This window comes from Chenopodium album, chromosome 4 (assembly GCF_948465745.1).
Source record: "Chenopodium album chromosome 4, dcCheAlbu1.1, whole genome shotgun sequence".
Lineage (NCBI taxonomy): Eukaryota > Viridiplantae > Streptophyta > Magnoliopsida > Caryophyllales > Amaranthaceae > Chenopodium > Chenopodium album.
This window is the reverse complement of record NC_137837.1, coordinates 58,198,546-58,210,344: the sequence shown is the minus strand read 5'-3', so window position 1 is coordinate 58,210,344 and position 11,799 is coordinate 58,198,546.

Sequence of the window (11,799 nt, the reverse complement as noted above, 5' to 3'; positions counted from 1 at the left end):
GTGTCAATATCATCAACTACAACATCAACATCTACACCCTTATACTGAAACTTCAATACCACCGCAACACTCATTCTACCTGTTTCGGGGGTTTTTGTCCCTCGGGAGAGTTACAACACTGAAACTGGATTCAACTGAGGATGCCTGTACCTGCAAAGCAAACGGACCGCCGGATGGTCGGTGGTCCGCCTCCGAAGATTAAGTCAGCAAATATTCGGAGATAAAACGTGCGGAAGTAAAGTTATCTGCTTGGATTCCAAGCTCAGGTAAAGTGTTGTGTGTTCCTTGAAAACGACAGCTCTGTGGTAAGTGACGTATTGTCTCGTGTTGTGTGTCAAAAATTCTCTCTTTTTTCGTGTGTGTTATCATAAATGACATAATGTCCCTATTTATAGGGTCTTCTTGAAAAGTGTGCCCTCCTAGGATCTGGTGACCTAGGAATTAGGTCACGCCGTTTTGCGGCGCCTCGGGATTTGGGCCTTAGAAGGCCGCCATCCCAGGGCCAATGCCTGAGTGACACGTGTTACTGTGCCCGAAAGGATTCTGAAGCACCTTTTGAGTGACACGTGTCGCCACCTGAATGGTCCCTGCTGGACCTTCAGTCCACGTAGGACGGAGAAGAGTCCACCCTCCACGTGTCATCATTCCATAGGTCCAAATGGCACCTATATGGAGGACACGTGGCGCTTTCTGATTGGGCCACCTGACGGGTATAAAAATACCCAAATCATTTGCCCCTCACAGGGGACACGTGCATTGCACGTGACTCCTGTGACAGGTGTCAGTATCTGAGTGGTCAGATTCAAAAATTACTGGAGGGAAAAATTAGGGTTTTTACCCCCCTATAAATAGTAAGGTTTGACCCCCCCTCTTGGATTCACACCTTGGCGAATCTCTGGAGAATCTTGGACTTTTTGACTTAAAGAATCTCAAAATTCCCTAAGCGTTTTTCAAGCATCCGACACTCGGCTACCAGTTCGACTGTTCTTTAGTCAACCAGGCGTCTTTCTCCCTTCTTCTAAAGGTAACGCCTGTATTTTCTTTTTACTCTTCATTTTTTTCTTTGTTTTCGAAAAAATGGTTCCCCAATTGCATGCGGCACGGCGTAGGATAGTGATCAGCCGGTCACCGGGGACGGCTGAATCTAGAACTAGCAGTGCCGAATGCTTGGCCAAAGACCCTGCTTTGCGAACTTCTCCGAATCCGACCGTTTCCGTGTTTGTGCAGGACACTATGGCCAGAATCAAAAGAACAGCAAGGCAGTGTAGCTCCGATGGAGTTTTCTACCATTCGGATGGGTCGACTGTTTTTTCAGACGGCTCAATAAGAGTGCCTCGAAGTGAGCTGTCAGAACACCCTGACAGCCCTTCCTATCTTCCTCCTACCCCCACTTATTACCATTCGCCCACATCTAGTGGAACTCCCAGTGATGGAATCCTGGGGGAGGCGGATGAAGAATATCAACCCGGGCCTTCTAGACAGGCGCCGGAAGAGAGTCTAGGGGAGGACCCCGCTGGCACCAGTCGGCGGTCCCCTAGCTCTGATGAGAGCTCTGATGACGAGTCGGCCTCGTCATCTTCTTCAGAGAATGCCTCCGTAACTTCAGAGGAGGCTAGATCAAACATAGATTCTGCCAGAGAGTCCCTGGCAGTGGATAGGGGGGAAAGCTGGGCCGAGCCGAGTGCTTCCAGGCGCTTGGAGAGAGCCCCCTACTATCAGCATGTTCCGCCAGGCAGGCGGAGCGCCATGGCATCTGGCCTTGCCAATTTTAGCCGCAAGGTCGTCCTAGGCTATGGCTACACTTTGTCGGTCCCTAACGAGGGCGACACCATAACCTGGCCGAGCCTGGCCAGCTATCAAGACAAAGCATTCGGCTGCTATGAAGCGGCCTTCCAGGCTGGCCTCCGCTTCCCTCTCCATCCGGCCGTGGAGAGGATCTTGGACGGATACCAACTGGGTATCTGACAACTTGTACCCAACTCCTGGATCAATATTCTGGGGTACGTTGCCGCCTGTGAGATGCTGCAGGTGGAGGCGAGCTTTGAAGCGTTCGCCCACATGCACTATCTGAGCAGGGCGCCTGCTAGGGGCGGTGAAGGCTGGTACACCTTGACCACTTGCAAGGGGTACATGATGGCTGTTGGCAAAGAGAACAAGTGGAAAGACTGGAGGACTAAGTTTTATATAGTCAAGTCTACCGACAGCCGTCTGAACCAAAAGTATAACAGGTGGAATAAGGATCCACCTCTCCTAGCAGGCAGGAGCGCATTGCCGCCTATTCCCAGGCGGGAAAAGGAGGAGATCATGGACGCGGGGTTGTTTACCGTGTCCGTGTGGACGAATGATGAGGGGGACAAGGAGGTCACCCCTCAATGCTATCTCCCTTTGTACAAGTGGTTTGAAGAAGGGACATTCTTAGCCGCCTGTGGGCTAAGTTCTGAGATGCCGAGAGGTAGTCGGTCGTCTGTTTTATATGCAATTTACTTCTGCTTTTCAGTACTTATTTAATGATGCTAATCACTTGTTCATTTTTGCAGACAAAGCAATGGAAAAGCTCTCGGCCACAAGGAAGCCAGCTGTATCTGCTGCTCGATACAGGTCGAATGTTTTAAACAGGGCAGAAGTAACCACTCACACCAAAGTGGATGAACAGAAAACTGGCGGCACCTCCAAGGTAGAAAATTGTTATACTTTCATTTCTGACCAATATTAAATTTGCCCGAATGATTTCTAACTTGCGTTTATCTTGTGTTGGTGTAGGGTGCGCCTTCCAAATCTCCTTCAAAACCATCCGACCCTAAAATCCAAAAGACTAGGGCGGGTGATGTGAGCGCATCCGGCAAGGGCGGCCGGAAGCACATTGCTCATAGGCCCAAGAAGGGCCCAGACGCCTCTTCTCTCGATGCTGAAAAGGAGATCAGCAAACCGGATGCCCAGAGGGCATCGAAGGGTGGCTTTAAGCAACCCACCACTGCTGTCGGCTCAGCAGGAGAGAAGAGGAGCCTGGGGAGAGAGGAGGAACAGAAGGACGACGGTAAAATCCATTCGCCCCTATTGTTCTTCCGTTTAGATGTACTTGAGTTATTTTTTCTAACTTTCTCTCCTTCTCAGTTCCTGTGCAGAGGCCGACTGTAGTCCAGATGGCCAAGTCCATGCTGAGGGCGGTTGATCCTGACGACAAGGCGTCTGTCAGAGGAGTCGGCACCCTTGACTTGGATGGCATCTTGGGGAACCTCTGCGAGGTATGAGTTAGCTCAAGCAACTTTTTTTTTTTTTTTATTTAGCATTATTTCTTTTTCCGCCTGGTTTTAACCATTCGGCTCTTTTGCAGGCCATGCTGCGCGTCCAAGGGCTCAGGCAACCCCTCAAGGAGAAATCCAAAGAGGTAACAGTCGCTAAAGCTCGGGCCGAGTCCGCCTTGGATCGAGCTCAATTTGATATTGCTCAGAATGAGTATCTAACGCTTGATATGATGTATTCGCAGGCGGAAGCCAATATGCAGGTGAAGAAGGACATGGACTCGGCCCGCCTGCGCATCACTTCCCTTAAGAAAGAGATTACAACTCTTAAGGAGAAGCTCGAGCCTCTTCAAGATGCCAAAGAAGAGGCCGAGAGAGCCAAGCAGAAGGTGGGCCGCCTGGAGCAGCGCCTCAGCAACCAGGAGCATCAGCTGAAGTCCAAGTTTGAGTCCGTGGCTGATCAAGAGAGAGAGGCTCTTGTTAAGCAAATGATGAGCGATTATGAAGCCATCATGCGGGACACTTGGGCGGCTGTACAGCCGGACTCGGACTATCAGATTTGGAAATCCAAATTTGACGAAGCCAGCAAAGCATTCGACGCTCGCCTTATTGAAGAGGCTGAGAATGCTGAGGCCAAGGAAAGTTCTGGGTCCGACTCTTCTGGGGAGTCGTCCTCGGGCGGCGAGGAGGAGGATCAGGCGGAGGAGCCAGAGAAAAAGGAGGAAGAGCAGCCGAAGGACGACAAGCCGGCTGCCACTGAAGAGGCTCTCCCCTGATCACTTAAGCTTTTATGCTTTTCTGCGGCCGAATGGCCATGTACTTTTCTTTTTCGGCCTGTGTGCTGAGTATTTGTATCTTTACCGACCGAGGGGTCGGGTAATTTGACAATCTTTCTGGCTTTGCCAGATAACAATCTTAACCAATCGTCTGGTGACGATTGGTCTTTTTTAATTTAAATCCTTCGGCCATTTGGCTGAAGTTATCCATATTGTTGTTGTCCTTTGCATTTTGAATTTTTCATTGCATGTTTTTGGCTAAGTATTATAACCTGTATACCATGCGAATGTTCTTGCCCCTGGACGGATGTCGAGTGGTTTCGGTTTATTGGATTGATTGACTTAGAAATTTTTGATACTTAGAAGAGTATGCATGGTTTCTAAGTCAATCAATCACTATGGTGATTGCCCCAAACCACGCGGCAGACGTCCATCCAGAATTGGCAAACATAAGTGTTCATTCGGCCATTGGCTCGAACTAACTCAATATTTCCAACTTAGCTAATTTGCTAAGGGTAAACCTCCGCTTGTTCTGCCCCATAAGCAAAAACAAGCGCCTCCGGCCATAGGCCTCTTTGAGATAAAATGCTAAGTTTGTAACTTAACCAATTTTCTTTAAAAATAATTGTCCGCCTGTCTTGCCCCATAGGCAAGGATCAGACATCATCCGGCCAATAGCCTCAATAATTGCTAAGTAGTTAACTTAACTTGTATATTAATAAAATATTCCGCCTGTTTTGCCCCTGAGCAATAACAGGTGCATCCGGCTTTATGCCTCAATTAGCCTCTACTCATGAAACAGTGACAACTACGTTAAATAGAAAATTCAGGTCTTTTAGATTTCACTTTCGATTAAAACAAACGACTGCGAATGCTGCCTTAGCATTCGGTAGGGCCGCTTGATATATTCGTAGAGCAATGTGCCACCCAAATGGGAGATGCTTCTCCTCGACGAATTCGCCCAAATGGACGTCGCCGGTTATCTGACTCATGTTGGAGCAGACGGTCATGCTCATGTTGGAGCAGACTGTGACCATTCGGTCTCTTTTTGTTTATTAACATCCGGCCATGGGCCTTATCATGATTTTATCTGGCCTTAGGCCTCTAATGATTAAGTTAATATTCGTCAAGTGTTGGTGTAAACTTGATGAATTTAGTAGGAACGACTGTTCTAAAACAATCGGCTCCTTCAGAGGGATTGGGGCGTCTGCTGTTGGGACAGACGCTTTCCAAACATATTGGTCGTCTGTATTTGGTACAGGCGGCACTTAAAAAACTGAGGTTGGGAAATGAAGGCATATTCTCATTAACAATACGTGAGATTTACAAAATTGAGGTCTTTACATTCGTACTTAGAAGTAGTACTTTTTCAAGTTGTCTACATTCCAAGTTCTGGGCAGCTTCCTGCCGTCTGGTTCTTCCAGGCGGTAGGTGCCGTCTCTTACCTCCTCATAAATTCGGTAGGGGCCTTCCCAATTTGGGGTTAGCTTTCCCTGTTCATTCGCCCTACCGACTGCCTCCATTTTCCGTAGCACAAAGTCCCCTACTTTGAGAGGACGCTTGTGTACTCTTTTGTTGTAAGCCCGAGTCATTCTCAGACGGTATATCTCATGACGCAAGGCAGCATTGCCCCTGCGCTCTGGAAGTGAGTCCAATGCTAGGCGCATGGCCTCCCAATTTGCCTCTTCATCATACAACATGATTCGAAGGGTCGGCTCATAGTGCTCAATGGGCAGAACAGAATCTGCACCATACACCATTAGGAATGGGGTTTCTCCCGTTGCCCCTTTAGCAGTCGTTCTGATGGACCAAAGGACGTGTGGTAATTCATCCGCCCAAAGGCCACCAGCCCGCTCAATCTTCTTTTTAATCCCGTCTGAGATTAACTTGTTGAAGGCTTCGACCTGGCCGTTTGCTTGCGGCCGGCCGACTGATGCGAAGAAGCTTGAGACCCCCTGGTCTCCCAGCCAAGTCTTGAGTTGAGGCGTCTCAAATTGAGGACCATTGTCAAAAACCATAGACATGGGCACCCCGAAACGAGTGATTATGTTCCTCCAGATAAAGGAAATGACGTCTTTAGTCTTGATGTTTTTGACTGCCTCAGCCTCTACCCACTTGGTAAAGTAATCCACAGCCACCAATATATAGCGCTTGCCGCCTGGTGCAGTTGTATATGGCCCCAGAATGTCCATGCCCCATTTGGCAAAGGGTATTGGGCTGTGGATGGCCGTCAGATCTGTAGCCGGACGATGGATGAGCTTGCCAAACTTTTGGCACTTGTCACATTTTTTCACCATTTCCATGGCATCCGACTCCAGAGTTGGCCAAAAGTAAAGCTGCCTGGCCTTGGCCGCGAGGGATCTGCCGCCTATATGGGAGGCGCAGAATCCCGAATGCAATTCTTCGAGAACTTCCTTCCCCTTTTCAGGGGTAACACACTTCAACAGGGGTTTCAAAAAGCCAGCCCTGAAGAGCTCTCCTTGCCGTAACTCGAAGTTAGCTGCTCGTTTTTTTAGAACAGCCGCCTCCCGTGGTGAGTCAGGGAGCGTGCCGTCTGCAAGATAGGTTCGGATGCTGTCCATCCAGGTTGAGCTTCGGTCAAGAATTCCAATGGGGTCTTCCTCAGATATACTTCTTTTTTCCATGACCTCCCAGAAGACTGACCGAGGCGTTTCACAGGAGGCGGATGATGCCAACTTGGACAGAGCATCCGCCTGATTATTTGAAGACTTGGGCACCTGAGTTAGATGAAATTCTTCAAGTGACCCAACTTCACTCTTGACCGCCTGCAAATATTTTATCATGGCCGGATGAGTGGCCGCGTACGTTCCATTAACCTGGAGTACGACCAGTTGAGAATCAGAGCAGGCGGATACCTTCTTCGCCCCTGCCGCCTTGCAATACCGGATGCCGGCCAGCAGGGCCTCATACTCGGCCTCATTATTAGAGACCTGAAACTTGAACCGTAGTGCGTATTCGTACTTATCTCCTTTAGGAGATTGACAGATAATCCCCGCACCACAGCCGTTCACAGTGGAGCTCCCATCCACATACACTTTCCAGACCTGGTCCGTATTGTCCGGAACAACCGGCCTTGTCATTTCGACAATAAAGTCAGCGAATGCTTGTCCCTTTATTGCCTTCCTTGATTCATAAGTGATTTCTAATCCTTGTATTTCAATTGCCCATTTGAGCATTCGTCTAGAAGACTCCAAGGTTGTGAGTGGCCGTTTGATCGGTTGGTCAGTATAGACCTCTACCGCATGCGCCAAGAAGTAAGGTTTAAGCTTCTTGATGGCCATGTAAAGGGCAAGGCCGAATTTCTCAACCATGGGGTACCGAAGCTCCGCATTTCTCAAAACATGGCTTATGAAATACACCGGGAGCTGGATGCCGTCTCTTTCAGCTAAGAGGACAGCACTGAGGGCATGATCAGAGACGGCTAAGTACATGAAGAGCTTCTCTTTAGGCAAAGGGCTGACAAGCCTCGGCAAAGAGTGCAGATGAGTTTTTAGCCTTTGAAAGGCCGCCTCTGCATCATCCCCCCATTCAAAGTTTGTCTTCTTTTTGATTGCCTGGAAAAAGTAGAGACACTTGTCGCCTGAACGGCTGAGGAATCTCCCCAGGGCCGCCAGACAACCTGTTAGTTTTTGCACTTCCTTCACAGTACGGGGCGACTGCATGTCGATTACCGCCTGTATTTTCTCAGGGTTGGCCTCTATTCCTCTTTGGTCAATCAAAAATCCGAGAAACTTCCCAGACTCAACACCAAACACACACTTTTTTGGGTTAAGCATGACCTTGTGCCGCCTGAGTGTGGCGAATGTTTCTCGGAGATCAGCAAGGTGATCCGCCTGCTGTTTGGATTTGACTATCATATCATCAATGTACGCCTCTACATTCCTTCCGATTTGATTAATGAAGACCGTATTAATCATTCGTTGGAAGGTAGCAGGCGCATTCTTCAAACCAAACGGCATCACCGTATAACAGAACAACCCCTGATCAGTGACGAACGCCGTCTTTTCTTGATCTTTTTTCCACAAGGGGATCTGATGGAAACCTGAATAGGCGTCCATGAAACTCATCAGGGCATGTCCGGCTGTTGAGTCGACCAGACTGTCGATCTTAGGCAGTGGATAGCTATCCTTTGGACATGCCTTGTTGAGGTCTGTGTAATCAACACACATCCGCCAAGTTCCATTCGGCTTTTTTACTAACACAACGTTAGCCACCCACTCAGGGAAGTTGCACGGCCGAATGAACTTGGCATCTAACAGCTTTTTTACTTCGGCAGCTGCCGCCTGACTTCTTTCTTCGCCGTGGTTTCTTTTCTTTTGCCGGATGGGCTTCTTTTTAGGATCCACGGCGAGTTTGTGGACGGCGAGATCCGGGCTGATGCCCGGCATCTCTTCCACTTCAAAGGCAAAGATGTCTTTGAATTCCTTGAGCAGCTGGTAAAGGTTTTCACCCAACTTTGCAAAGGCAATCGTCCCCACCTTAACAGTCCGCTCTGGACGGCTATCATCCAGAGGGATATCAATGTGCTCTCCAGTAGGCTGGGGACGAAGATCATCCGACCTTTCCCCGGTCAGTGATTGCTATTGCTTTTCTGTTTTGACCACCACCAGCTGATCAGTCTTTCTTTTCTTTCCGGCTGGTGGGGCCGACCGTTCTTCCTCGACATCGTCGAGGTCAATCATTTGCTTGCCCCGGCCGGATGCTGCGGCCGCAGGCTTGACGTCCGAGAGATAACACTCTCGAGCCGTCTTTTGGTCCCCATTAAGGGAATCAACTGTTCCATCATCCTTCTCATACTTGAGTAGCATGAGAGCAGGGATGATGACGGCCTTACACTCATTAAGAGTGGGTCGGCCAAAGATGAGGTTGTAAGCCGTGAGCTCTTCAACCACTAGGAGACGGATGGTCATGTGTCGACCGTCTCCCCTGCTTCCCAGGCGGACAGGTAGGTCGATTCGTCCGACTGGGTGAACAAGTCCTCCCCCAAACCCAACTAAAGTGTGGGTGACCTCCATCATGATATCCGGTTTGTACTTGAGATTGGACAAGCATTTGAGGCTGATGAGGTCAGAGGAACTTCCTGTGTCAATCAGAATTCGGCCAACCAGCTGGTTGGCGACTTTACACTCAATGACAACAGGGTCATCATGCGGCCGACGGACTTTGCCTCTGTCCTGCTCGGTGATGACAACTTTAGGGAAGGTGGATGTGCTAGCTGTATCCCCCTCCTCAACAGAATTGACCATCTTTCTCAGATGGTCCTTGGTACCCCGAATGGTCGGGCCACCACCGGCAAATCCGCCTGCTATGGTATACACCGGTTCTTCATCAGTTTCGGCACTCACAGTAGGCTGGGGAGTCTTTTTCTTGGACTGCCCCGGATTTGCTTTTGAAGTCACTTTGGACTTCACATAGGACTTCAGCTGTCCTTTATCGGCCAGACGGTCGAGCTCCCGCTTGAGACTAAAGCAGTCGTTCGTGTCATGGCCAACATCCTCATGGAAATGGCAATGCTTGTTCTTGTTCCTATTTTCAGCGGAACCTTTCATAGCAGTCGGCTTTTCAAGAGTTAGCCGATCCTTAATTTCCAAAAGGATGGAGCGGCAGTCCTTGTGGAATTCGTACCTTGGGACGTACGGTTTCCACTCTTTTTTCTTCTTCTGGGCCGGTTGATCAGAGTTATCAATGGCCCAGACTTGCTTTTTCTTTTTGCTTTCTTCTGGCTTAGGAGCCGGCTGAGCAGACCGAGTCTCTTTCTGCTGGTCGGACTTCTTATGGTCCGACTGCTTATTGGAGGAGCAGAGTTCGGTCGCCTGTATGTAGGCTTCCGCCTCTCGCAAGGCTCCTTGCAGAGTAAAGATTTGTTTGCGGACGAGTTCGTACTTAAAAGTAGACCCGTCCTTCAGACCCTTAAAGAAGTCTGTGAAGGCGACCTCATCAGACAGCCCATGAATCTGGATTCGGACCAGAATGAACCGCCTGACGTAGGATCGCAAACCTTCTCTATCTCCCTGCTGTACATTGCCCAAGTCAAGACTTGTCTTTTTGGCAGGGATGTTCATAGAGAAGTTTGATGCAAACAAGAACGCAAGTGTCTTGAAGCTATTTATGCAGCCAGCCGGCAGGTTGCCAAACCACTGCTGGGCTATGCCCTTCAGGGTGGCTGGAAAGCAACGACACCATGCAGCATCATCCAACCCCTGTAAATACATGAGGTGGGTGTATGCTAGCAGGTGGTCTTCTGGGTTGGAGGTCCCGTCATAGGCTCCAACCAGAACGTTTTTAACTTTGGTCGGCTGTGCGGCTTCAGTTATTTCCCTAGAGAAAGCAGAGGGTTGATCTCCAAGGTGTTGCAGCCTAAGCTGCCAGTCCATCGGCTGATAGTCGTATGCCGCCTGTCCTCCATAGAGGGAAGGTTGCATGTAAGGTACAACCGGCGCCTGGTACAATGGCTGTGCCATATACTGGGTGGACTGAATCACATGCGGCCCAGACTGAACCCTTTGGCTGCTTGCTGGGGTCTCATGTACAGACTGGGAACACCTCACAGAGGTATTCCGAAAGCTATCATGATAAGTCGACGTTGAAGCCGACTCTGATTGCTGGGTTCTCCTCTCCTCAATGTATTGCCGAGCGTCAGAGAACGTTTTCTTGCTACCATCCGGCTGTATGTGCCGGATGGGTTTTCTTGCGCCCATTTCTGGGAAACGGAGCCGATTAAGGTCAAATTGGGGCCTGGCCTTCTCCTTAGGAGCAGGATGAGGAGTCGGCTGACGGTCCCTGACCGACTTCTGTTTGCCATCTTGGGCTGGCTTCTTGGCCGACTGCTCCTTTCTAGGAGTAGGCGACTTCTTTGAGGCGAGCTGCTTGATTTCACCCCTGAGGCTGCTCAGGAGTGACATTAGCTCATCCCGAGTGACGGGAGTTGATCCTGCCGCCTGGGAAGGATCAACCGGCCGCCCCGAGGGCTTCTTTGGCTGGCCAGCAGTTTTGCTTGGTCCTGCCTGAACATGGGGACGCTCTCGCCGTTCCTTACTGCGGATGCGTTTAGAGATGAGGGATCCATTTGGATCCACATAGGTTTCGACATCAGCGTCGTCACCTGAGTCATGGTCCGTTTGGACCAGTACATCATTTGGAGGCCGAATGGTCTCCGGATTTGGTACAAGCTCTTGTGAAGCCATTTCAGAGGTACTCTCCCCACAGACGGCGCCAAATGTTTCGGGGGTTTTTGTCCCTCGGGAGAGTTACAACACTGAAACTGGATTCAACTGAGGATGCCTGTACCTGCAAAGCAAACGGACCACCGGATGGTCGGTGGTCCGCCTCCGAAGATTAAGTCAGTAAATATTCGGAGATAAAACGTGCGGAAGTAAAGTTATCTGCTTGGATTCCAAGCTTAGGTAAAGTGCTGTGTGTTCCTTGAAAACGACAACTCTGTGGTAAGTGACGTATTGTCTCGTGTTGTGTGTCAAAAATTCTCTCTTTTTTCGTGTGTGTTATCATAAATGACATAATGTCCCTATTTATAGGGTCTTCTTGAAAAGTGTGCCCTCCTAGGATCTGGTGACCTAGGAATTAGGTCACGCCGTTTTGCGGCGCCTCGGGATTTGGGCCTTAGAAGGCCGCCATCCCAGGGCCAATGCCTGAGTGACACGTGTTACTGTGCCCGAAAGGATTCTGAAGCACCTTTTGAGTGACACGTGTCGCCACCTGAATGGTCCATGCTGGACCTTCAGTCCACGTAGGACGGAGAAGAGTCC